Source organism: Corvus hawaiiensis, chromosome 14, assembly GCF_020740725.1.
Source record: "Corvus hawaiiensis isolate bCorHaw1 chromosome 14, bCorHaw1.pri.cur, whole genome shotgun sequence".
Taxonomy (NCBI): Eukaryota; Metazoa; Chordata; class Aves; order Passeriformes; family Corvidae; genus Corvus; species Corvus hawaiiensis.
In genome coordinates this window covers 17,729,550-17,755,560 of record NC_063226.1, presented here as the reverse complement: position 1 = coordinate 17,755,560, position 26,011 = coordinate 17,729,550, and the positions used below count along the sequence as shown (strand labels likewise).

The following is a 26,011-nucleotide window of genomic DNA, read 5'->3' as shown; positions in this document are numbered from 1 at the left end:
TTAACAGAAACCACTCTTCCTTGATGACCATCTATTCTTCCTTCCTCTCAGGATTGTGGAAAAGGTACTTTAGATTCATAGATGTGGCAGCTAAAGGAGCAATTACCATCATCTACTCCAGCTTCATGCCTCCCACAGGCCAAAGAACATCACCCAGGAGTTCTTTCTTTGTGCTCATAATTGTTGAGCTATAATGTCTTTTAGAATGCTATCTACTTGTGATTTAAAGACTTCAAATTATCATGAGTCATCCAAAGAAACTAAATTAAAAGTTGGACTTTATAATGTCCTTTAATATATTTTTCATTCAGTCCATTTGTGGGCAAGAGTGCTATTAGCTTGAGGTACAACTGTAGCCAGTTAGAGCACTGACAGAGGATTTATGTTCAAAGAAGTTACTCAAAACATTTGACAATTTCATGGGCACTCAGTGTAAAGAATGCCCTCTGGTATTACATGAGCACATCTATTTAAATCAGAAAACATTTTTTTGCTGGACTATGACTGACATTTTTTGGAAAATTGGTTCTATATATCTTGCTTACATGTTTTAACTATGGATATAAACTGGGAAGATATTGTTCTATTCCTGTTAGAATATACAGAAGCATATTCTGGAAATATTTCTGGTAGCTGTTGAGGGCTCTGCCTCTGATTTTCTCTGGAAACATTACAAATACTTGCATTAATTTTCCTGTCTGTTGCAGAGGTATCATGAGATTTACCATGCAGAGATAAGAATATACTTATTTTCCAGTGACTGCTAAATAATCTGCTATTTTAATTAGAAATATTGGCAATGTAATAATACCATGTACCACTTTCAGTGTGGAAGCTTCATATTCACTTGTCTTCACTAATATATACTCTATTAAAACACTGGATTAACTAAATAAATTGAAATGTTCATTTTTAAAGTTGAACTGCCATTAAAGAACAGCTCAAAATCACACCTGTTGTTTCATAATATATTCAGCATCAAAATCTGTCTAGACTTTGAAAAACTCTGTACCTGAGTTCCTACTGAAACCTTGTAAACATTTTTCATCTGTCAGAAAGTTTTGATCATCTAGAAAAACAATGACACCAATGCCATTGACATCAGCTCATTCTTGACATGAAGCTTTTATTAAGCATATCTTATTTAAAAAGCAGCTTCATTGATCACAGTCATCAGGGGGAAAAAAAAAAGCTAAATCATCAGAATGTAATTTTCTTTTCAGTTATTAAGAATAAGCTCTACTGCAAAGAATACCCATTAAAAATTTACTTCCTATTTAAAATGAAACCTGTTTTTACTTCTTTTCAATGATAAATAATATACCCCTCTATGGACATTTATATTTAAATCTCTTAAAGTGATTTTTGAACTTTATCTCCCTTTTCTGCCAATAATCTCAAGAGTCAACACTTTCATAATCCTGGTACTGAGAAAATTCATAAGAAGCTCAAAAAGTAGCACTTGAGCTGTAAGTCTATTAGTGTATGGACAAATGAATGCTTGTACACAAGGAGCTACTTCAAACCATCTCCTTCAAACACAGCCCCAGTAGTTCACCAAACCATGGAACAGAAAGGAGTAAATGCCATACCAAGCACAATGAGTTCAACCTGCAAGAGTTTAAAGACTTATATATACTTAAAATTATGCACAAGCCAAAGTGTTTTGCTTGAAGAAGCCCTTTGATAAAAAGAAAGTGTAGGTAGGAATAATATTTTTAGGTCCTGATCTGAAGTTCATTGACATTACTGGAAGGATTCATGCTGACTTTACCAGGCCTTGCAGTAGGCCCCTGCTTTTTATCTTGAAATCTCCAAGTAACATGTTTAAATAGATCTTGAAGACTGCCAATTTAGGGTGGAAATCAAAAGAATAAGCCCAGTGGTGCTTCAGAAAAAACAGACAGGTAAACTGAAACAATCCAGAGGTCCCTGGGAGAGTTTTCAGATTTCTACTTGCCATGAACCTCTTGCAGCAGAACTGGAACAGCCCTGGGATCACGAGGCATCCAGGTTTTAGTCCTCATGAAGGAAAAATCATGGTCTGAAGGCTGGGTGCATGTTGTAGATGGCCCTGGTGCATAATGCTCCCTCCCACACTCTGATGAGAGCTCAGGTAATAAAAAATGCTCTGGGCTGCCAGACATTAACCATGTGCTTCACCTGCTGTGAGTCATCCCCTGTAATCTCCAGAGTGAAAGACGTACTTCAAATGTTAGGCTATTGATTCTCTCCCTCCCTCCCCAGAGATACTCTCAACTCACTGATATTCATGAATAATAAAGGAACTCCAGATATGCTGCAGTCAAAACTGGATACCTTACAGATGAAAGTGAAAAGATAAAACACATGGGAAAGAAAACCCCCAAACTCTTTATTTAAATATTTGCAATGTACTTTATTTTGCCAGGTTCTCAGGAAAGAGGATGATTTGCATTTATAGCTATGCTGAGATCCTCTCTTGGGTCAGATAATTAGATGTCCATCTCAAGAATACATTTCATTAGGCACAATTATTCCTTAGATCAGAGGTTGTCAGATGAAAACCTGGCATTCAGATGTCTAGGTTACTATACACTGTCACAGTAATACAATTTTTTTGCATCTTTTAAACTAATAAATCATTTAACACACACCTTATGAACTTCATCAGTTCTGCACACATATGATTGTGCAAATTTGTGGTATCATCCTGTTTATACTGAAGCAACCATTTGTTAGACATTCCATGTAACAGACTGGCAGGCCTAACTACACTATCATCATCTGCTCCCTGCCGTCAAGAATTATATTTTAACCATTAAATTAATGACATATACCTCAAAAACCAATTTGAGATTGCCAACCTGGATTTTACCATATTTTTCTTCCAGATGCAGAGAAGCAGACAAAATAAAATTTGAGCAAGATTCTTATTCCAAGAAGCTTTTGCACCAGCACAGTTCCATTCTGTTTAACAGTGGTAATCCTCACGTGGCCCTTTGTGAATGCTAGAATCAGGCCATTTGTTTAACAGCATTGCTTTGTAATTAGGCAGTCACACACATGTAGCTAAAAACAAGACCATAATACCCTGGGCTGAAACGTGTAATTGAAGCTAGGACTGGGTCATGTATTCAAAAGCTACCTTTTGTCTTTTATACAAGTATTTTTAGACTATTTTGGTATGCAAATTTACAGATGTGTCTATACTGTTGTACTTTGCTGAACGTGTTATGTCAGATTAAACATGTGCTGAATGTTTTTTAATTACAATGCTTAGAAGAAAATTCTAAAGCATGTTGCCACACAGTTAATATGTGGGTTTAAAGGTTATATATGCCCTGATGAGAGGAACTGGCTAGGTTATCAAGATCCATATTTTATTTTGAGGCAAGAAGGCTGATGCAAGCCCTGAAGTGACCTGACAGTTAGCTGGCAAGTTTGTGAGAGTGACAGAAGCACCACTGCTCATCACATGAATTCCTCCAGACACCCGGGCTCCAGCCTCCCTCCTAAGGCTTCAAACCTAAAGGTACACAAAAGACAAACTTGGGAAGAGTTTGCTTTTAGCTTGGCCTTTAGTTGTTTGCTTAGTAATACTGGCATTGGGGTTTCTACTCACTGTTATTTGCATACAGAAACGCTTACAAAAATCATCTGAATTGACAGATAATGGAGGCTTCAGGAATGAACATAAATCAATGAAAGAATTACTTAAAAGAGACTGCTTTACTTTTGCCTTTTTTTACTCATTTCTTCTTGACTATCAATAAAGTTTTTAGATGTTTTGTTTCCTTTTCCTTGAGAAACAAGTCAACAGATGATTGCAGTCTCAGTTTTATAAATTGAAAATATTTCCAGTGGCTTCATAGAGGTGCCAGATCTAGTTTTGATATTTTTTAAGCATAGAATTCCATGAGTTTAAGTGGAAATTACACATGAGAAGAAGTGAAAATTAGATCAGGATGTGGCCTCGGTGTGTTTAAAGAAGGTGCTTCTTAAGAGCAGTTCTTTTAAGAGAAAGCTTCAGAGAAATACCAAACCCTACTCAGCTTTAACCTTTTGTTTCCAAAATCCTCTGAGGTGATTCTCCTATTTCTCCCAGGGTCTGCCTCCATGTATATCCTCCCTTTATTCTGTATTTTCTGTTTATCTGTTTTGCCACGTAAGAACTCTTGGTGCTGTTAGTTCATTCCTTCTCGACATGTGCTAGCTGAAAGTAGCCTCCCTCTTTCTTTCCACCTCATTGACTCTCTAACCCATTCCTAAACATATCCTTGCCTCCTCCCCTGTTGACAGTTCTTAATTCTCTTCATCCCACTAATATTAATTTTTTTAACTCTATCCGTTTACTCTTTATAGCCACTCTGTAGAGCACTCCAGGACACAGCTATATAAAAGTAAATAATATAATAAATATAGGCATGCCTTCCACTGCTTGGATGTGAAACACTTCAAAGCCAGCTGGAGCTGTCCCTAAATTATGATTTTGGGCCCACACACACAAACAAATCCTCCTGCTTTTACTCAGTCTCCATGGGACAGGGTTATTTTGCATTGTAGCTATGGCTCTCTTTCTGTGAGCATTTTGGTACTTGTAAAATCAGCCACTGAATGCAGATGCATACGGGGTCTTGGCTAATTTTAGTAAATTACTTTTCTTATTGGCTATCGTTTCATGCTGAGGTTTCTTTAACATGAATTTTTGAATCCAGCTCTTCTATTTTCAATCTAAATTGGATATTTGGTCATAATACTGTTTCTGGGAAATGTGCCCCTGTGTTAAAGTTTAATGACTTTAGGCTGGGGAAGAGTGGGACGAGTTGACTGGAGTTCTAATGAGCATTTCCTCAGTAAAGTAAGTGCCAAAAAGCAAATCCAAGGTCATAAAGAATGCTGGTTCCCCTCTGCTTGAGGTAATACAAAAATGTGTTAGTTATCAAAATGTATTTGCAGATGGAATTGTTTTGGAGTAAGAGGAATCAGAGGGAAAGTATTATGAAGCCATGTGTACCCTATTCTCTTTTATAACATGATTCCTTTAAATCAAAGATGTTGGGAGTTTATGTGGGCGTATGGGTTTCAAAAGATCTCTTTATGTCACTGAAAGGTTGCCAACTGTTCTGTTAGGCTGGGAAAGGAGAGGCACTGTGACACCTCTTCCAAATGAAACGTGTTTAATCGATCTGGGCCACTGACTGTGTTCTGATCTTCCTGGGGTGCGAGACTTAGCTCAAAACATACACACATTAAAGAGCTGCTCGTTTGTGGTGGTTGCTATCTGCTGCCACAAAAACTAAGTATCTTTGGTTTAGATTACTTGCAGTCAAATCATGTGGCAGTCTGGCTGACTGGAAAATGTTTTTCCACATCCGTTACACACCTACAGCAAGAGGAATGGTGAAGGTGCCAAGGCAAGTAGTGAAGATCTTTTTAAGTGACACAGAAGTTACACATTCACAGTTATTATCAGCTCCTTTTCCTCAAGGAGAAGGCAGAGTCTTTCACTTAGGGATTAAACAAGGCTTTATTTAAAACCAGTGAAAAGTAAATATCCAACCCCTGCTTTACTATTTCCAGGGGATTTGAGCAGCAGATTGTAAATGACACTAAATGACATCTTAAGGGGGCAGAACAGTTATTAAATACATGCTGTGGAAGGAAAGCTTCTTCAGTTTCAATGAAAAATTTGAAGGCGTCTATTTACTCAATCAAATGGCATTATTAGTAAAACAGCCAAGGGAAATTAAATATGAATTCTTTTAAAAACTTTCTTTTCATGGAAACTTACATTAGAAACGGGCTACTTTGTGTTCAGTGAAGGAGTATTTTCTGTCAGCTGAGAAGCACTTGTTTATGGCAGCAATAAACTGCCATCCCAGACTGCTTACCAAAAAGGGACAAAAATCAGCTCCAGGAAGGACAATAAGAGGAACTAATTTACACTCTTCCCCTAAGCTAAAAGTAGCCAGGAAGGAGCTAGGGCTGAGTCACAGTTCCTTTTCTGTGCTGTGGAGGTAGTTCGGCCCTCAGCACGTTGCAGTGCTGTGTTCTAATGGCTGTCTCCAGACACCAGCGTCCTGACTGCTCCCTAGGAAGTGCTGCCTTGCAGGACTCTTTAAATAAAAATATCGTCAAAACAATATAATAAGCAAGCCTGTCAGCTTAATCAGCATAATTTGAAAGCTTCCTTTATTGTTTTTTTAAGTGCTGGTCATTTAATTTAGAGCTGTAAGGTAAGATTTTATAAGAAAGAGTGTGCAAACGATGTCTTGATTGGGTGTGCTGCAGAATCCACATAAGGGCACATGAGGCTCTTCTTCTGCTTTTACCACTCAGACAAGATAGGGTAATTTATAAATAAAACCTTATTATGGTTTGAAAGCCGAGGAAAAAGATTAGCCATCAAGAAATTAAGAAATTTTACTTTCTGAAGCCTGTAATTTGGGGTGATCAGAAGATTCTTTTTAGAAGGATTAAAAGAGTAACAAAAAAAGGTGTCTCAAAGCATCTTCTAGATATTGCTCTCTATGGTAGCTTTAGCTGTCAATGCTGGTATTTGCTTGGAAACAAATTATAGTCATATTAATTAAGACAAACTTCAAAGTACCACAACCATTTTAGTGCTGTGGTGCATATAAGAATTTTAATAGAGGGGCTGAGCATTTCTTAAGTAGAATAAAACATGAAAGGACCTGGAAGCTTCACACATAGCTGCAGTCCTTAGCTATGTTTCCTGCTATTTCCTCCTAGTCCCTGTCCTCACCACTCTCCTCTCCTTAGTCACTTCACTAAAGGTCATATTAACCAAGTGCATAGAGGTTTTATGAGCTAAGGTGAAGAAAAAAAAGATGCTTTTCAGTATAAATGCTTTTTTCAGGAAGAAAGAGCACCATTTGGTACAACACAGCTCAAGAAGGTGTGTGTCTTCATTTTTTAGTTCCTGTTTATGTGAACAACACAGTAAGGAGACAATAAAAAAGGAGCGCTAAGGTATGTGAGAAGAGGAGGATAACAATTAAAAACCAATTTTGGGATAAGCCTACACTTATCTTTTAGTTGCAACTGTTCATTGAATATATTAGAAAGATACAGGGTGAAGAGTGTCTATTTTGTCAGGAAGTTTTACTCAGCCTCCTTCCTAATGAATTCATGTGGGCTTTCTATTGTTATTCTGAGTCTCAGTTCAGATGGAGAGACAAGGTTCATTTTTATTTAATACTTGAACTTCCTTATGTGTTAAAGAAAAAGGCTAAAAATCAGATTTAAATGTAGCCATTCAAATTCACTGCTGTTTTCCTATTTTTTGGGAGGCAACCAATGCTTACACAATGTTCATAGTGCCTATATAGAAATCTCAGTAATTTTATTTTCTTCTATTTTTCATATACACAGCACTCACTAAAGTGTTTTGCTACAGCCTTCTGGGAATCACAACTAAAAGCTGAATTACCATTGCTAATTCTGTAGGATTGATGTAGTACAGGAGGATGTGGATATATTCTCTGATGTTGATACTTCTGTCAATCACTTTAGCTATCTTCTCCAGCCCATTAAACTCTTAAAACAACAGGGAAAGGGGCATTTAAAATGGTCACCTCCCAAATATCCCATCTGGTCAGGTTTAGAATTTATTTTGTACCACGTAACTCCATTTTAAAGCTCTTTTGCATTTTCTTTCTGGGTATTAACAACTTCAAATACAAGACTGTCAAAGTAATAAAGCAACTTTCTGGTTTTAATAATTCGCACTGAACAATAAATTTCTGGAGCACCTGGATAGCATATTTGTCTGCAAAAGGGCTCCCACTGACAGAATTTACAGTCCAATTGCCAGTGTATTTAATAGCTGGCACTTGAAGCAAAAAGAAATGGCAGTTAGGTTGAAGAGGTATAAAACAATTGAAGTGATGGAAACGTAATATTCCTAGTACTTTTCTTTAATGTCAGAAGATAGCATTTGGCAGAAAAAAACCCCAAACCAACAAATTAAAAGAAAAATCCCCAAACAACCTCTCACTCAATAAATAAAAATCCTATGACCTTAAATTTGAAAACTAATAACACAATTAGAAATATGAAAACAATCTGTAATTATTTTCCTGAAAAAAAGTCTATTAATTTATTCTGCCCTTTATAGATTATTAGTTGTCCTTGTGTTTTCAATACTTTGTAGAGAGATCGTGAAAGGAGACTTAAGGTAGGAAACAAACAGAGAAAAATAACTGGGAAAAGGTCCTAGACCACAGTATGAAGACATTTTCCTTTAATATTGCAATAATTAAATGGCCACAAGTTTTGGTTGACAGACAGCGTAAATGAGAACAAAAGCTTCACAACAGTTTGGGTAGGAAGTGATCTCTGGTGCTCATCTGGCCTGAGCACTCAAAACAAAGGAACCTGGAGTTTGATTCATGTTGAAATGAAGTGAGGCTGCTAATGACCCTGAACCATTGACATCTGATGTCCACCTGGGACGCCAATTCCTTGGGCTGGGAAGCCCCAACCCAGGCATTGCATCAGATGCAGGCTCCCAAGTGCTGAATGGAGGAGAATAAGCCCTTGCTTTGCTCACCTTACTGCATTCTTATAAATGGAGCCAGAATGCAGTTACCCTTCATGCCACAGAGGCATGCTGCTGATAATGTCAGGATTATATTGGAGGATAGCAGTAAAATGAAAATTTAATTTTACCATTATCCACAGTATTGTTAGGATCTGGAATTTAGGCCAGCTCACTACCCAAGGACAAATTTTCAAGCTGGTGATCTACATGGTAGGAAAATATTAGTATTGTCTGTTCAATGTCAGAGTGGCAACAAAGAAAATTTAAATTTTGTAATTCTAGACCATCTTCCTACAATAATAGGAACTACAATCACTCTTCTAGACCCAGAGGGCTAATCCTGACTGATTTGGAACATCCTGTGGGATGCTGAGCTCCCTGTACTCCCACAGACTGAAAATCTTACAGAATAAACACATTGAAAGACCTGCCTTTGATCACCAAATTTGAGTTTTTAGTCCCAGAAGGAATAATTTCCCTTTCTCATTTTGTCTTCCTTGCGCTTCTTACAGGGGTCTTTCCTTCAAATTCCTTGTTTGGGAAGACAAGATATTTAGAAATACTTCTGATTGCTTCTAGAATTCAAGATAAATGATCTGATTTGGAGACGAGTCAGTTGGTTATTTTTTGCAAGCAAGAGAAGTAATTCAAACTAATTTTAATAGCTGCTTTCTTTCTATCTGCTTACAATATGTTCATCTGTGTACACAGGCTTTAATCACAAATGTGCCAAGTGTATAGCAGAATAGTTAGATGAAGCACACACTGGGGGAATGGCAGAATCAATGTGCTTAATCTGTTCTTAATCCTCTCTTGTGCGTAGGAGACCTGCATGTGCTGCTATTCCATACACAGACACAGGGGCTGATGTGATTTATGCAGGCCTGGTTATGCAGCCAAGCCTTCATTCAAAGAGACTCAGAAGCCATCAGAAGGGAAGGGGGAGAGGCAAAAGAGAAATTGTGGTAATTATTTTTACTGTCTGAAATTCAAGAGAGGCATCTATTAGCAGCATAATATATGGAGCAGTCAAGAAAGAAAAAAGATGTCAGCATTTTTATGTTTCTGCTAAAAATGTGCCTGAGACTTTCTCATCTGCAAGAGCCATAGACTGAAATCAATGCCTGCATTGCTTAGGATCCTTTTGGAGTGGCAGCCAGAGGCAGGTGACCAAATGTACCTAACATTAAACTCTTTGTAGGTGTTGCTCCATCTTTCCTAACCAGCCACCCCTCTTTTGCCAGGCACACAGAATAGTGTCCTACTGCTCCCCTATTTCAGTGACCTCCCTGTGAGCCTTTCCCCCCGCTGTCAGAGTGCAGGGGTATGACAGGATGGACAGTGCACATCCCAGTTCAGCACAGGACCGAGAACTCAAGGACTCCCTTTCAACAAGGCAGGTATTTTATTTTAATTCACAGCTTCTCTGTGACTGCTTTTTCATTCCAGTGCCAACTCAAAAAAAGCATTTAAGCAGTTCTTAAGCCATAAATGCTCAAAAACCTTGTAAAAAAGCCCCACATATTCAGGAAAATGTGTGCCAAATGTTGAACACTTGCACACCTACCTCTCAAAACTGGGTGACCCAGACACATCTTCAAGTGCTCAGTTGAATTAACAGCAAATCTAAATATGACTCTCCTTAGCTGATGCTTCTTTGCCTGGTATATCTGCCCTTCTTGCAACTCTCCATGATATTCAGCAAAGCAGATTATGTCAGCAGCAGTGAGGACATTCAAATGGGTATGAATTTCCTCCACTCAAATGCAGGGAGGACTAGAGAACAGGACAGGTTCCCTTCCTTTATTTCTCCATCTTTTCCTCACAATTCTCCCTGTTTCCCCTCTGTTACTTTCACAGAAAATAGTTATGGCCATAGCAATCATTTGTGATCTGCTGTGGCCCAGATTTCAGGAAAACTACTGATTTGAGGCTGAAGGATAGTAAAGCAACTGAATGGGTTTAAGAAAGGTATGAAGCTGAACTGACCCGGTCAATCTCTCTGAAGAATAGGAATACTGCTATCTTGGATCTAGCTCAATTCCCATTAGAAAAGGGATGACTTGGAGCTGTGATTTAAAGTAATGGCACCATTTAGTGTTTTTGAGATATGGGAGGGTAAACACAGTAACAGAAAACCAGAAAAACAAAAACATTTTAAAATGTCGTGGTCTACAGAAGAATGGACATTTTATAGCTTGTCATGATCATGTAGATCATGCTCAAGTAGATTGTGTCCTTTGCATAATAGTTTCAGATTTCATTGCCTAAGAAAATTGTAAAAACCAGGCCTACAAGGACCAATTGCAGTTCTATCAAATCATTATAAGGCTTTGCAATACACAATTACAAAATCAGTAGTTGTGCAAGAAACAATCATAAAATAGCCAGACTGTATCTTCATAACATTTCTATCTGTTTGTGTGAGTATGCATTTAGGAAGTCTTTAATCTGTGCATCTATACCTGCAGAAGGAAAGTTAAATACTAGTGTTTCATATTTAAATTAACTGCTATGCCTGTGATGTATTTTCCCTCAGACAATGCACTTGCTTTTAAGTGCAAGAAAACAAGAAGCCAAGGATGGCAAATTCTACTTGGAAAGAGGAAGGTCCTTTGTATCAGAACACTGCAGTGAGCATCTGACACCAAATACTGAATTTCTGCTGATGCCTGAGTTTCAAAAAAAGGGAACAAACTTATTTTGTTCACTAGACAAGAGCAACAATTTGAAAATGGGTGCCCAGCGAGGTTTGTTTTGCAGAAAAGACAGATTCTTCTGCTCACCCTTGGAGATTCATAACCCTTTTACCAGTTTAAACCAGAGGGATGCAATTGATTAATCACTCCTGAAAATCTTAGCGTTTATTTTTAGTCAGTACAAGAAGAACCCCTGATTGTGACAAAATCCCATACCACAGCCTCCCTTTCAGAGTAAATTATGGACAAGGTTATAAACCAGCAAAAATGGAGGTTCATAATGGAGATGATGACAGAATTTTAATTATACAGGGCATGAAGAACAACGCTGTAATAAAATTAGTGGGGGGAAAAAGAGTGTCATTTAGTCTATTATGTGCCTGAAGACTTCACTATAGATGAACCAATGTACTTGGTTCTAGTTTCTCAGAAAATGTCTTAGAGCCTTTAGTGCCAAGAGTGCTTTGTGCCTTAAATTCATGCATGAATTTTGATTAATCATGATTTGGGGTGCCTCTGTGAGAGAGGTTAAGGTGGTGAATATTGCCAATTCACAGCTATGCAGTTTCTTTTGGTAAGTCTGATGCACTCAAAGCTTAGAATGGACACTGCATTTGGACACTGCAGTTAAATTAACTGATTCTCTGTAATCCACACACTTAATTCACAAGTTAGCTTGGTTAAAGCAATATTAAGACATTAATCTGGGATGCATATTACATTAAGAAAGCTCTGAGGCAGCATTAGAAGAAGAGTTCTTTCTACATGAGTGAGGTCTTAGTTTTTTCCTCTGTGAAAAGAAAGAGAAAGGCCCAACAGAAATTATTATGGTTATGCATAAAACTCTCAGATCACATGAAATACCTGGGAATTTTTAGGTCTCTAATACTAGCTTTAAAGACAACAGAAAAGTGCCAGCTGGTCTACATTGGCTGTTTTGAGTCTGTTACTTTGCAGGCTCCAAGGTGGTCAATAATGAAATTGAAAAAGTCTGTAAATAATGTTTACCATTAGTCAGAGGTGTGTAATTTCCATTGCCACATGATTTCCTCTGTACAAGTACCTATGGTTGCAGGGTAATGGAGAGCCATATTTTAGCATGTAGTCACAGACAACGATCAAACTTCTCTCAAGTTTAATCATTCTCTTTTCAACATAGTCTGAGTGCAGAACAAAATATTGCTCACTGTGAATCTAGAGGGGTGAAAGGGATACCAAAGCCTCAGCTGTATGGTTTCAGTCTGCTTTCTTACAAAGGGGTTTTCCTGACAACAGAGAATGGCAGTTGCAGGGTGGTACCACTAATTCATTGCTTCTATTAAGCCAGAACCTAAACCTGTATGTTAACCAGGTGTAGGCCACATGGTCAGAGCCTCAGGCTTCCGAAGTGAAAAAATCCACGAGTTCTTTATTAGGCACTTCCAGGGAGAACAGAGAGATGAAGTGACCCACTGCTATGGAAGGGTCTAACCCTACCAGTAATTTTATTGCTTGGTAAGACTTCAAGGGTCTTAGTGTGTCTGCAAGAGAAGGTTTTAGTAAAGTGTCTTCGCAGGCATTTGAGGAGGAATAATTTTCTGGAGATATTGTTTACCAACAGCTCCTTCTTCGGATACTTATGAGACTTTCTTTATTTCCTTTGAACCAAATAATTTGTTTTTGCTTGCAAGTAAAGAGCCATTCCACTAAAAGGAAATAATTTCTATGTGTCTTTTCAAATGATCTTCAAAACATCAAGCACAGTCATGGATGCCTGAAGACAGAATAGTATCTTCATAAAAATGCAAATTATTCCAATCATAATAGCAATCAGAGTCACAGAGAGCAAGGGATTTCTCAATTATAGCTCTTGTGTGGCACTCAGCATTCCCACTGAGACACAGCAGAGGAAAATGCAACAGTTTAAATAATACTGATGTCCATTACCTTTCTAATTCCTAGTGGCATTAATATTATTTAAAGACTTTGAAATAAATACACCTCACAGAAAAGTTGCATAAACTGTAACTTTTGATTAGAGCTCATATAAATACACTTTGATATATTGTACACCAAAATTTTACAGATAAACACAGATGTTGAAAATTATCACAATCATTGTATGACAGCTAGGTTGCAACCTTGATTGCTCATGCAATAAGGTAAATAAAGACCACAGTTGTGCAAGGCATACAAAATAAAGGACAAATATCACTCAGTTCTTGCTCTTTGGACAAGCAATCTAGAACTGCTATAATTAAAGATAATAAAAATTAATTAACTCACTATAAATACCTTGTATCAAGTCTGGATCTTGTTTGTGCATATCCTAGTCCCACATACTTTCTACTACTGGCAGTGTTACTCCATCTATCACTGCATTTTCCTGGGCAACCCCAAAATATTCTAGTTGAGCAAATAATATGTTGTAAGGTTCTTTGGATGCTGTTTACAAAGACTAAACTCTTCAGAATCCAACTGTAAACAATTCTTTTGTTCACTTACAGGTTTCAGATTTTGGAAAATTTTTAATATTGGAAAACATACAGAGTGTTAGCGTGGTCTCCTCATACTTTGAGGTGCACAAGAGCAGTTATTAAGGCCAAGAGGTTGACAGAACTGACACAGCAACTAGAAAGGTTCAGCTGTAACTACAGGGAGCAGAATTTAGTTTTCTAAAACACTGGACATCTAAGAGAGATTTCTCTCTGTATTTTGGAGATAGGTCTTTATATCCAGAGGACAGCCATGCTGCTTTGGCATAGTTTCGGAATCAGGAGTTGTGCAGCAGGAGGAAATACTGACGACACATTGAACAGATTATTATTGTTAAAAATAACATGATAGATGCTTACACTTTAATATACCATCATGCAAAGTTCTTTCCTTCACATAACCTGGGGACTGCAGCCTCCAGCCAATATGCCTCACTCTGGTCTCTCAAAGACTGGATGTGCCACAAAATCCCGTGAGCTGCCAAGAAAGCAGCAAGGTGCCTGTGTACCTGTGCTCTGGGGGTTTGCCAGAGAAGCCCCATGAAAAACCCCAGGAGAACAGGCACTTCCTGGAAAACCACCAGCTAGGGAGATTATTGCAGCAATATCTTCCCTTTGCTCTTTCTCCCTGCCCACATTACCCTCTCTTTTTCAGTGCTGGTAAACTGCTGAGAGGCACCGTTTGCTATCAGACACATCAGCATCGACGGAGCCAGGAATTCTGTGCTCCTGACAGGTCATTGTGAGCAGCTGAGACCTGTGATCCACCTCATCCCACGGTGACTTCAGTGCCTGCTCTGGTGGCTGTTTGTTTTGTACAGGAATATATTAGAATACTGTCTGCACTTCGTGTCTTAAAAGCACTGTGGTGGTTTTCAAAGGAATGAAATCCATCTACTGGAAGGAAAACAGCATTCCTAGAAAATATAGTTACAGCTCAGTCTGCCAGAAAACAGCTAATATTCAGCGTCTAAATGTTAGTATTAATTGCTGCTAAAGTTGCAGTAAGTAAATTGCAGGATTTCGATGCTCCTTTCACAAAAGCTGTGTGAATTGCTGTATGGGTTTTTTTCCTAATTTCAGAACATTTTGTTTCTCACAGCTGGCCCGTACCTCCCATTTGCAGGGCAGCAGGAAAAGGGAAAGAGACAAAATATGGTCTTGTTGAAAGGCATAGGGACTATCTTTACCTTTCAGAGAAAACAGAAAAAAGTTGGCTGTATTTTGGAAGACATAATGTGGAACAGGGAAAGGAAATTAATCCTGTACAGTGTCCCTAAACACTTATTCCACTTTTTTTTTTTTTTGGCCTGTTTATTTGTTATTTATTTACTTCTTTAAACCAGAAGGTCATAAATCAGGAGATTTTATTGCTGCACCTTTCTCAGACTTACCTGTCCATTTGCTCCCAACTCTTGCACTCTGTTCTACAGATCTCTGCAACAAATATTTCCCTTGGTCCTCTTATTTGGTCTCTTCCACTGCGCTAGAACTGTCTTTTGTACTGAAAAAGAAAAATATTTAACAATGAGACACCAAGAAAAACAACTCATACAGGTTTCTTTATAACCTCAGGAACTCCAAGGTCTCTTTACCAACGTCTATGAGATTTTTCCATTATTTTTTTCTTCTGTGGAACATCACATACGTTGTCAATGTATATGAATTACCAAAGGCTTAGAGGTGTAAGAGCTGACATTGTTCTTATATGTCATTTTTTTTCCCCACTGGACTAGAATTTCAGCTGTGAAGTGGTCTGGTGTATGGAGAATATGGAGGAACAAAAGGGTGGAAAAAACTAGACTGGAAATGGTAAAGTAAGGGCAGCTCCTTTCTGAAACTTAATCTTTGGGAGAATAAGATGGTAATTTTAATCTGGCTGGTTTTAATAAATAATTTTCTTATTAATTGAATGGCATATGCTGGTTTTTGTCATAATAATTTACCTGGTATAAAAACAAGTTTCCCTCTAAAAGAGATATTGTAGAGTGGTGACTGAGGAGGGTCGTGAAGAGCCTGTGCATGACACAAATGGAAAGAAATAAATTGTGCCTGTATCTAGACATAGCATGGAAAGATCTATTGTACTTAGATGTGATTTACATGGATCACAATATTTTCATAATTTAAAGGCATCTATATAAACACACATGCAGTTTTTTAAAAAAAATATAGCTAAGGAAAACATTTTTTTTTCTTTTCTTCCAGCAGAAATTTCAGCAAAGTACATCTTTTTTTAAGTGGGTGAGCTTCATGCTTCTTTTCATTTTCTATACACAGCTTATTAAAATGAGTAAAGATTCAAAAAATTTTTGGCAGAATTTTTCATGCACAATTCCCAGACCAGTTCTACAGTTGGAAACACAAGCCAGTATCCAGAAGCCTGATGATCCTGGCCAACATGGCCCCGAGCCTAATCTCTACTTGTCAGTCTTTCTTTAGCCTGAAATCTTCATTTAAAAAAAAAAAAAAAAATCTTCATCAAAAAAACCCCCAAAACCCAAAAATCAAAACAAAAACCCCCAAAATTGAACAAAAAGGACACAGTCTTTGAAAAACTATTCCAAAGTAAGTTCAGGAATTGTCACAAGATCCCCAGTCCTCTGGCTGCAGTTTGAGTTTTATACCCATTTCCCCCTCCTATAGGTACGAGCATCTTATGCCCTGGGGGCTGAATGCATGGAATGAAATTCACAATCTGCTCCAAGAAGAAATGCAGTCTGTTCACCACCATGTGCAAGGCACTAAAATCCTCTCCAGAAGTCTTCCTCATATTGGTAATGCTTACACTCCCCCTTTTATGTCCAGATACCTTTTTCTTCCTGGCATCCATTTTCTTTCATTATTCATGGAATGATTTGTTTTGCAAGGCCTGAACACAGCATCTGTGCAGTGCTTCTCACAGGGTGTACAAGATGACACACCAACCATGAGACCTAGGCACTTCTTTTAGCAGAATTTATTTATCATGATTAGAATTCTTGTATTATTTTATTAGTTATTTTATATTAGAACATATGTTAAGAATACAAATATGAATATGAACATGAATATGATTCAGTCAATAATGAAAGAAAAATTCTTAGGGATAAGGATAGAATAAATGTCAGGTGTTGAATGAATTTGGGAAAAGGAAAGAGGAAAGAATATAAGGGAGAATATATTTGCAGTGATCCTTTGGGATTTAAAAATGTACCTAAGGATAGAAGAAAGGGTATGTGACATGAATATTTATTACATAGTAGTATTTAAAACCTAACTTGTCAATAATAGAAATTTGCTACTGTTGGGTGTTCTATAAAGAGATCACTGCAAACATTCTTTTCTGAGTCTTATCCATGATCAAACCAATTTCTTAAACATGTAATAGGGAAAAATAGAGAAAGATCCTTTTGCTAAACACATCTAATCTGTTTGAACTACTTTAAAACAGTATTCCTCATTATCTAAAACCAATATTTTATTGTTGAGAGTGTACATAATCTTTCTTCCCCCAAAATGTTGACAATATTATTTTTAGCTGGATATTACAAAAATAAAGATTTTTTTTTAGGATTACATCAGTAAAGTCCCACTAAAGAACATTTCTGCTAATGATAAATGTATCCACACACCAATCACAGACAAGTCAGATGAAGAATAAATATACCAAAGCCATGATGACATGTCCTGGTAGCTCAACACCTATTGAGCTGTTGGCAAGTGGAGACACAGAATGAACCCTCCCTGCAGGAATGAGTGCTACTGTCATGGATGCTGCAGTTCCACTGGCTCCATGAGTTCAGACCACCTGGCACCACTAAATTTATCTGTTTTGGAGTTTGATTCAATAGCAGTTTATGGATCCAATTGCCTAGTACAAAGCTGCTCCAAAACTGCAGAAATAATCATCAGCGAGGAGTGAATGGCCCAAACCCCCTCACAGATTTCAAGATAAAAGAGTGTAAAGAGCCCTCTTAACCTTTATACGTGGCAATGTCATTATTCAGTTACAAAGGCAGCAGTACCACAAGTCTAAAATCCTAAACATTCCCTCCACACAGTATTGTGTTTTAAACTCCACTAACATTCACAGAGACTTATTTTTATTAGGAAAAATTAGCCCTGAGAAACATAGTGGCAGTCTCAAGTACCTGGTACATTTTAGAGCATTGAGGGACTTGCAAATTTTCAGACACACTGTTGTGGTTTTCTCCTCAGGGTTATTATGCTGGAATAATGGAACAGCCTCTTGCCTAAAAACCCAGAAAGTCCTACATGACAAAACGTTTATATTTCAATTACTAGCTTCATTTACCCATAGGAAGCAAGCATTTGAATACCAAATTTTGCAGTGTGCTTCTGAGCGCGGGTGGAAACTTTTTGAAAAACAATGTGCTAGAAATATTTACTGTCTAAAGTAAGTGTGTCAAGACTCAAATGCCTGTTATTTTCTTTTTTTATTTTTTATTTTGAGGAGAAACACATGATGTCTACATGCCTTTGTGGCATTTTCCAAAGAGGTTTGATTATCAGATGTTTTCACTCCTTGATTATCAGCCTGTCAATGCAACATATCATCATGGTAGCTTGCTGCAGATCATGTTAGTTGCTGTCAGACAAGCCCAAAGGCTGCCAAAACATTTTCTTTCATGGCAAACTGCAATAGTTTTGCTCTTTGAATGATCAGACAAGATACTGTCCTTTCAATTGTCCTTCATATTGTCCTTTTCAATTAAAAGTAAGAAAATAGATTATATGTGTAAATAAGTATCATCATTTACAAGTGCCCAGTTATTTTCAAGAGTACATTTTAGAAGGTGGTTTGGGTCTGGGGGAGGAGGTAATTAAAAGACAAACAGCCAAATTTTATTCTATACTGGAAAAGTTATACTTCCCTATATAATGTTATGGTATAGTTAGAGATTACAGCGGACACAGTTGCTGAATTTCCTTCTGCTAAGAATCCTGCAGGATTACCCTAGTCCCTGGAAAGATGAAAACATGGGATCTTCAAGGCTTAAGGTAATTATCCAAGTAATTTTGGAGGGCCACTGTCAAGAAGATCAACATGTCCAGCAATGCCTCAGGATCCTGTTGGATAATGCTGAGCTGCAGCATATCACGTAGTATACTTTGCACAAATGGGTACAAATTACATTTTCTAGCCCTCAGTGGCTAGTCTTGCACATATTTTTTATGGTAGTTTTGACTACAGTATCCTGAGAGACACATGGAAAAATCTGTTAAACCAAATGGAAATATTTCAGTCATTGTTCTGGCCTGGAAAAGCAAAATTCTTATTGTTTCCATGATGCACAGAATTTGACAATATTCTTGGAGTTGTTATCCCTTCATGGTTTCACAGGCCCTTCAAGAATCCCAAGTGGATGTTTGACTAACTCCTTCAGCAGTTCGTGTCATAGAGAGGCTTTAGACAGCAAAGATTCTTAACATCACTAGTCCCAAGATATAGTTTCTATGCTCTGGGGAAAAAAAATAAATCTCTATTTCACTACTGAACCACTGTTTCCAGAGTCCAGTCAAATGGAAAGAAGAGTTGAAAGTCATGATTTAACTAGAGCCTTCTAAAAGCAAATCCAGAGTCCAACAGGATGCGAGCGTCAGGTAGGAAATTAAACTTTAGAAAAAAGAAATTGTGCATCAGATTTTAGCTGAAAAAATTCAAAACAATAAAATTTATTTTTATGATTTTTGGTACAGAATTAATTTTAAAGGCAGCTAGGTTTGCTGGAGTGCTTGAAATGAGCTTAGAATCTGAAGGTGTTGGAATAGCATATTTTAAGTCCCTATTCTGAAGTTAGATGCCAGGGACTCAGACACCTAATTTCCCTAAATGGATGCAAACTAATGCACTCACATTATTTCACCATGTGAGAACCTTGCCCTGTAACTTAATGGAGTGTTTAACTTCTGAGTTTTGTCGGCCCATAAACACATAAATGATTGTAACCTGATCTGTAGCAAACTGCTGGCTCCGATCAGCAAAATTTAATAACAATGTCTTCTTCTGGGAAAAATGACCATAAAATCTAACTCCTGTGTAGTCTTTTCCAGGGCTACAACTCCCACTAATTCTTACCTGGCTTAAAGAAAAATTTTCATCTCATATGGCCAGTATATTTTACTACTCCAAAATAGCCGTTTTTATCCAATTTTATATGTGTGCATTGCAAATTCACAGAAACTTGCCAAGTGCAGTAAGCTGAATTCAAATTAAAATAAATTGCTACAGAAGTGCAGCATTCAGGTTAGATATAAATAGTCCTGTAGCATTATTAATAGATGTTGAATTGTCTGGTTTTCAGTTTCCCAACCTGCATTTCTCTCAAATGTTCGTAGAATGCAGGTGAAGTGCGCTTTTTGAAAGAATGAGGTCTTTGTTCTGTAAAACTGGGCATTTTTAGGGATAAATAACTGGGGAATAGTGCACACTAACCCATCTGCAAGAGTCTGATTCAAAATCTATTGAAATTAAAGTTTACGTACAGGTCTGTATTCTGTTAGGAATTTGTTTACCAAGTTAGTCCCTTTATCATTCAAGACTCTGAGGTGCAGAGTGGTGATATTTCCATACCACTCTCAGGATTAAAGCAGAACTCTATGCATAAAGACGTCTAGAAATGGAGAAGACATTCCACAGGCTGAAGCAATAATGTCTGAAACGGGAGAATGATGCAGGACTGGCACATTTTCACACCCTAGATGGCTTTTCTAGGCTGCTGGCCACTCTAAGAACATAAAATCTTTTTCAAGTTGTGTTGGGCATTCACAAAGACTTTTGAGGCCACTATGTTTAAGAGCACGGTCATGGAGAGAAGTCCAACTTAGAACAACTCAAATCAACTCACCACAAATCACCTGTCAAGATTAGCTTTTGTGAAAAGCCTTTGCCACACCCAGGAATGCTTTTATCTAAGGCCTGATAGGGAAATGGATATTTGTTAGAAGAAAAGTAGTTGTCAAAAATTACTTCTGGCCCCAGATGAGAGAGCCCTCTGGGACACATAAACATTTGTTTTGAGAGAGAAAATCATCTAAAGTTTATCTCAAGAGCTTCCTACCTTGTGATACTGTGTGATAAAACTCTTTACAACATAATTTGCAAGTTGAAAAGATCCCTTTTTTTTATTGGATAATGTAAAAGTTTGTGATGACAGCTGAACTGTGTCTGCAGTCTGGGAAAGGAGTAAAACAATTTATATGCAGCTTCTAACCAACACTAACACTCTGAGCATGAATGGCCAAGACAGAACTTCACAGGTTCCACTGTGCAAAAAATTAAACTGTGTCCTAGTTCAAAGCAATGCAGCAAGCCAAGCTTCTATGATTATAAAATGTTCAGAGCACACTTTTTAGAGCATAAGACTTTAAAAGAAAAGGTAGTATATGGAGGTGACAAACAATAAGCTTTACTTAATTTCTAACATGCCTCCAAAACATAATTAGCTATTTCATTTCTTGATCAACTCTATTCCCTAGTCCTATTTTCCCCAGAAAAGCTTTACACACCCTCTTCAAGTTTAAATAAAACATTGGAAGGAAAGGTCTCTATTTCTAAGTGTGGAATGCTCTGTTTATAGACTGATCTCCACCAGAAAGGATTCTTGGGCAGAGGACCTGGGGTATTCTGAGAGGGGCTTGGACAGCTGCTCCTATGGGAAGCCCAACAACAGATAAAATAAGAAGGTGTTTTTTCTTGTTTGCTCTCTAAATTTAAAAATTATGCTATAATCTGACAGCATTCTGTAATCTTATGTAGTTAATAATTGGAAGTTTCTTTTTTCAGGCTGATGTTTCAGTGTTCTGACATGGCTCCCAGAGTGATATTTTGGGCTTTAACATCATGGAATAGATTCCGGGTGGGCAGTGGTGTTCTGTACAGCTTAAAAATGCTTATTGCCACATAGGGAGATGAGTGTAGGTGTGGTAGACTAAGTTTTCTCTTGGTCCTTATTTTCTGTGACTGATGATTCTTATTTTCTGTAAAGCTGCTGATGTGTGGGAATCCCTATTGAAGCACACTGGTGACATCTTCATACCTTAACAGGAATAATCTGCTATGCTAAAGGGAATTATCGTGTATAAATAGCAAACAACAAGTCTGCATTAGCACACAAGCATGATGTAAACAGCTCATACCTGACACAATATCACAACTCCAGAAAACAGTAGGGAAGAAGGTGAAATAATCAAGTTAGTTGTTCATTATAGTGTGAAATTAGACCCCCAAAATGTAAGCTTGCAATAAATGGCATGAATAACTTCCCTCCTAAGAACTGTCCCGAGGAAATCAGTGAAATCACTGTACATATTTCTACCCATAAGGTATGCAAGCATTTCCAGGCCCAAAGCTAAATGAGTCACGGTGCTGAAGTGAAAAATAGGTCATGAGAAGTGGAAGCATTTCTGCCAGCATTGGCATCATGGGGATTCCCCCACACACTGAAGATTATATTACCTGTGTGATCTGCTCGATTCCCAACAACAGACCAGACCTAACTCTGCTGAAGATACAGAACCTAGAAACAAACTATTGAATAACTAAAAGAAAACTCTTTTCCATTCTACTTCATTGATCAAGCTGGAGTAGCACTAACCCCCTTCACTACCTGTCCCCAGAATGCCACATGGCTGCAGGAGCCCAAGGGACAGACAGACAACAAGTGACACTCAATTTGTGTGGTCACAACCGCCTAAAGTCTATTTATTTGCCTGCAGCATTTTTTTTCTATTTCTGTTTGTTATAGACAGTATTTTTTTTCTAAGAAAATAACCACAGTGCGCGTGCATTTTTCTTTGTGGTCTATAACCCAATGACTAAGGCTAAAGAGGTTGTGGCCTGTGAGCATCTCTCAGCAGCCTCTTCTGGTGTCTCACCCCTTTGCAGGATGCTGTGTTATGGCATCTGTCAAAAATCCTTTATGCAAGGTGCTTGGCAACATCATATGGGGTACTTTTGCCTTGTTGTGGCACTTTCATTGCAGCCTTTGCTGTAAGTTGGCATCATCAGGGTCACACTGGGAAAGAGTTCATGATAACTGTGGAAGGATTGCAGATTTTTTGGTTTTTTTTCCCCCCAAATAGTTTTCAGATAATGGGCAGATGTTGCCAAAGCAACAAAACCAGGTGAGCAAAACAAATTAACACATTTAGTGAGCTTGGCAAATGGCAAATTCTTCGTTCATTTTAATATTTTGATACAGGCTGTTGGTTGACATGCTGTAACGTGAATGTTTCATTTTCTGTACATTAATCTGTAAATTTATAAGCAAATATAAACTGAAAACTCTATTTCATTTTATTTGAGTTCAAGGTCTTATCTGAAACGCTTTAAAGACATGTACTAAAAAATTAGAGCTGAAAGCATAAATGTCAGCATATACTATCACAGCTAAAGTTGCTCACACACTGACCATGTCAAAGAAAATGCAGGTAAAACAATGCAAGTTAGATAAAGCACAAAGAATGATGGATTGCCAAGTTAACAAATACTACAATGCAATTTTGGGCCCTGAAGGTTATTTATAGAAAATAAATGGAAGTGTTGTTCAGTTGAGAAAAGAGTAAACATTTAAGAGCTGTATTAAATGTTTTGAAGAAACATTTTTTCCTTTATGCCTCAGGGAGTTTTGGAGTTATTTTGCTATGAAAGAAGGTCCCCAAGGTCTCTATTTAGATGTTAGGAAATTATCATGGTGCTTTCTGTCAGCTCACCATAAGGCACCAAATTAAATATGAAGTTTAAATGAAAAGGTCATAACTCTCAGCTTAATTTCATATAAAAATGAAAAGAAGCTTTCCAATGACTGAAACCTCTAAGATGAGACTAGGCAAAGGGAGGCAAGTCAAATAGAGAGATATTTCATTTTAGGGTATAATAGGGACTCATAATCACTGAGAGCCTTCAAAAGATTAGAGGAACAGCTATTTGTGTATTAATATCAGCCCTAGCTGTTTTATTTTACCGGTGCTACTTTGCCACTTTGATTCTGAAGATCTTATGCCCTTCCCTTTTTCTATCATCCTTTCTCATTTTGGAAGCCTTCTTTCAACAGAAATTAGGAGATGGTTTCAAGATAAGCACCATAACTGACAAGAAATATGAGACAAACTTTCTGATATGGACACAAAATGCCCATCCAAGATAGGTTTCCCCCTCTTCCTCCCTACCCTTCTTATCTATTATCTTCTAGGTCTGCAGTGCTTCTCTGTGCTGGATGTACTTCTGTACAAACACACCAGTGCTTGACAAGAAAGATCCACTGTCCAGAACTGTTCGACATACAGCTGAAAGCAAGCCAGGTTTCTATTTAATAAAAATGTGAGAATAAAAACAACTTCTTTTGATCTCTTCTCATTTCACTATATGTTCTTGAAGTACCTAAATACTGTTTATTTACACTTGAAATTGGTGCTGCTGAACTATGACAGCAGAGCTTTACTGATGGTATGATTAACCTCATCTCCCATTTTGCACTCCAGACAGAAAAAGATCAAATTGGGATTACTTACAAATGGATATTTGGGGGCTCTGTGTACAAAAGCTTCCTGAAGTGCTGTGAAAAGTATAATATTTATTTCAAACTATGCTGCTTCCAATAACAATCACACATTTTTTCACATTTTTCCTTTGAAATTGTAGACATAAGCCACAGATCCCTGACAAAGGAAGAAGCTGTGTGCATAGCAGCTGGATATCATATATGACACCTGGAGGAGGAGGAGGAGGAATAAAAAGAAGACAACAAACGTTCAGAATATTTCTTTCCTACACTATCTGTTCTGCTGGACAGAGCACTTCACAGTTATGACTACTTGAGACCTAAAATAATTACAAATTCATATATTACTTTCTGCCTCAGGCATCTGGGTCTACTATTTACAGAAATTAATATAAATGGGGTGTCAGTGATTTGCCTGACTGGAATAAACATGCTCAAGCACAGATATCTGTGCAGAATATGCAGAGAAATTTGATAAAGAAGCAGATGGCTTGCAATTTTCTCCTTTTTATTTCTTGCTCTATCAGCACTAACAAGACTCAAGACACTGTTCCCAAGCTTGTAGGTTTGTAAGTCTGGGTGCTATCATTTGTAACTTTCTAACAGGACTTTTCAAGGGGGGGAGCACTAAACTGATGCCACTTCAGCATCACTTGTGATCACTGAAGAAAAGGATACTTAACACAAAGAGCAGGAAATTATTTGCTAAGGTTTAATTTACAAACCTACCAACTGTGATATTCAGTCATCAACTTGTTTTGCACAGCTGGTGCAGGTACAGGAAGAAGAGCCACCCCTCCACCTTCCCATTAGAACAGAGGGTCTAGTGAACAACACACCACATCGGCGCACTGCTGCTGAGCAATTTCCTTTCTGTTTTACTAACAACTTTCTGTACTTGGAAGCTGGAAGTTTCTCTTTTTCCACTGATGAAATTAGGGAGAAAAAACCTCACTGTTCACTGTGTCCTGATGGAGGTGTGTAGTTGAGATGATTTTGTACAATATGTATCTCAGCTGAAGAACTGTGTTACATGAATTAGTGTCTCCTTTTTATATTTTTATATGGTTCTCATCTCAGGTTTAGTGAAGGGGTTCCCCATTCAACACAACATGCACTGTGAAAACTTAACATTGCTACATACTCCATACATCTAGGATGATACTTTGATCTTTAGAGTGTTGTTCACAGACCTATCATCTCCCTAAAGGTCTTTCTGATCCTCCCCACCCATGTCAGTTCAAGACCTGCTACTTATGAAGCTTGTCCTGATTTTTCAGGCTTCCAGTTTTGGCCAGTGTAGGAGCCAAGCTGTCTGTTCTTACAGCCAGAGCTCAAATGTGATGGGGTCTCACCGTTACAATTCCATGTTTGAGGGAAGAAACATTCCCAGTGGAAATTCCCAGAAGCAGTTTTTGGGTTTGGGAAGTTGGACTCCATAGAGAAAATTCTATGAAGCTTTAACATTGTCCATTCTTTTTTTTCATCCTTTTTATGAATTCTACCCCAAACATCAGACTTGTTGCTAAAGGAGTTTTTTTATTCCGTGTTGTTAAAGTACTGTCAAGTGGGATTGAAGCCATTTGGCTTAAATTCCTACTCAAAATAATACAGGTCCCCAGATAGAATAACACCCATTCAGCTACTCCTGCAATGCAATTGATAGCTTGTTTGCCAATAATTTCACATGTGGACATGTGCCATAGTTAACAGAGCACATGTGGATCTCTTGTAGGAATTCAGAGCCCAGTGAATACAAGACAAAAAAGAGTAAAATTGGAAGAG

At 37.7% G+C, this 26,011-nt stretch overlaps 1 long non-coding RNA gene across 1 annotated transcript; it reads left to right on the top strand.

The window, feature by feature from the left end:
- The first annotated feature begins 3,393 nt into the window (after nucleotides 1–3,393).
- LOC125332976 lies at nucleotides 3,394–24,021 on the top strand. Its single transcript, XR_007206703.1, has 3 exons — nucleotides 3,394–3,514; nucleotides 16,368–16,498; nucleotides 23,918–24,021. It is a non-coding gene; the product is annotated as an uncharacterized LOC125332976 (long non-coding RNA).
- Nucleotides 24,022–26,011: the final 1,990 nt, after the last annotated feature.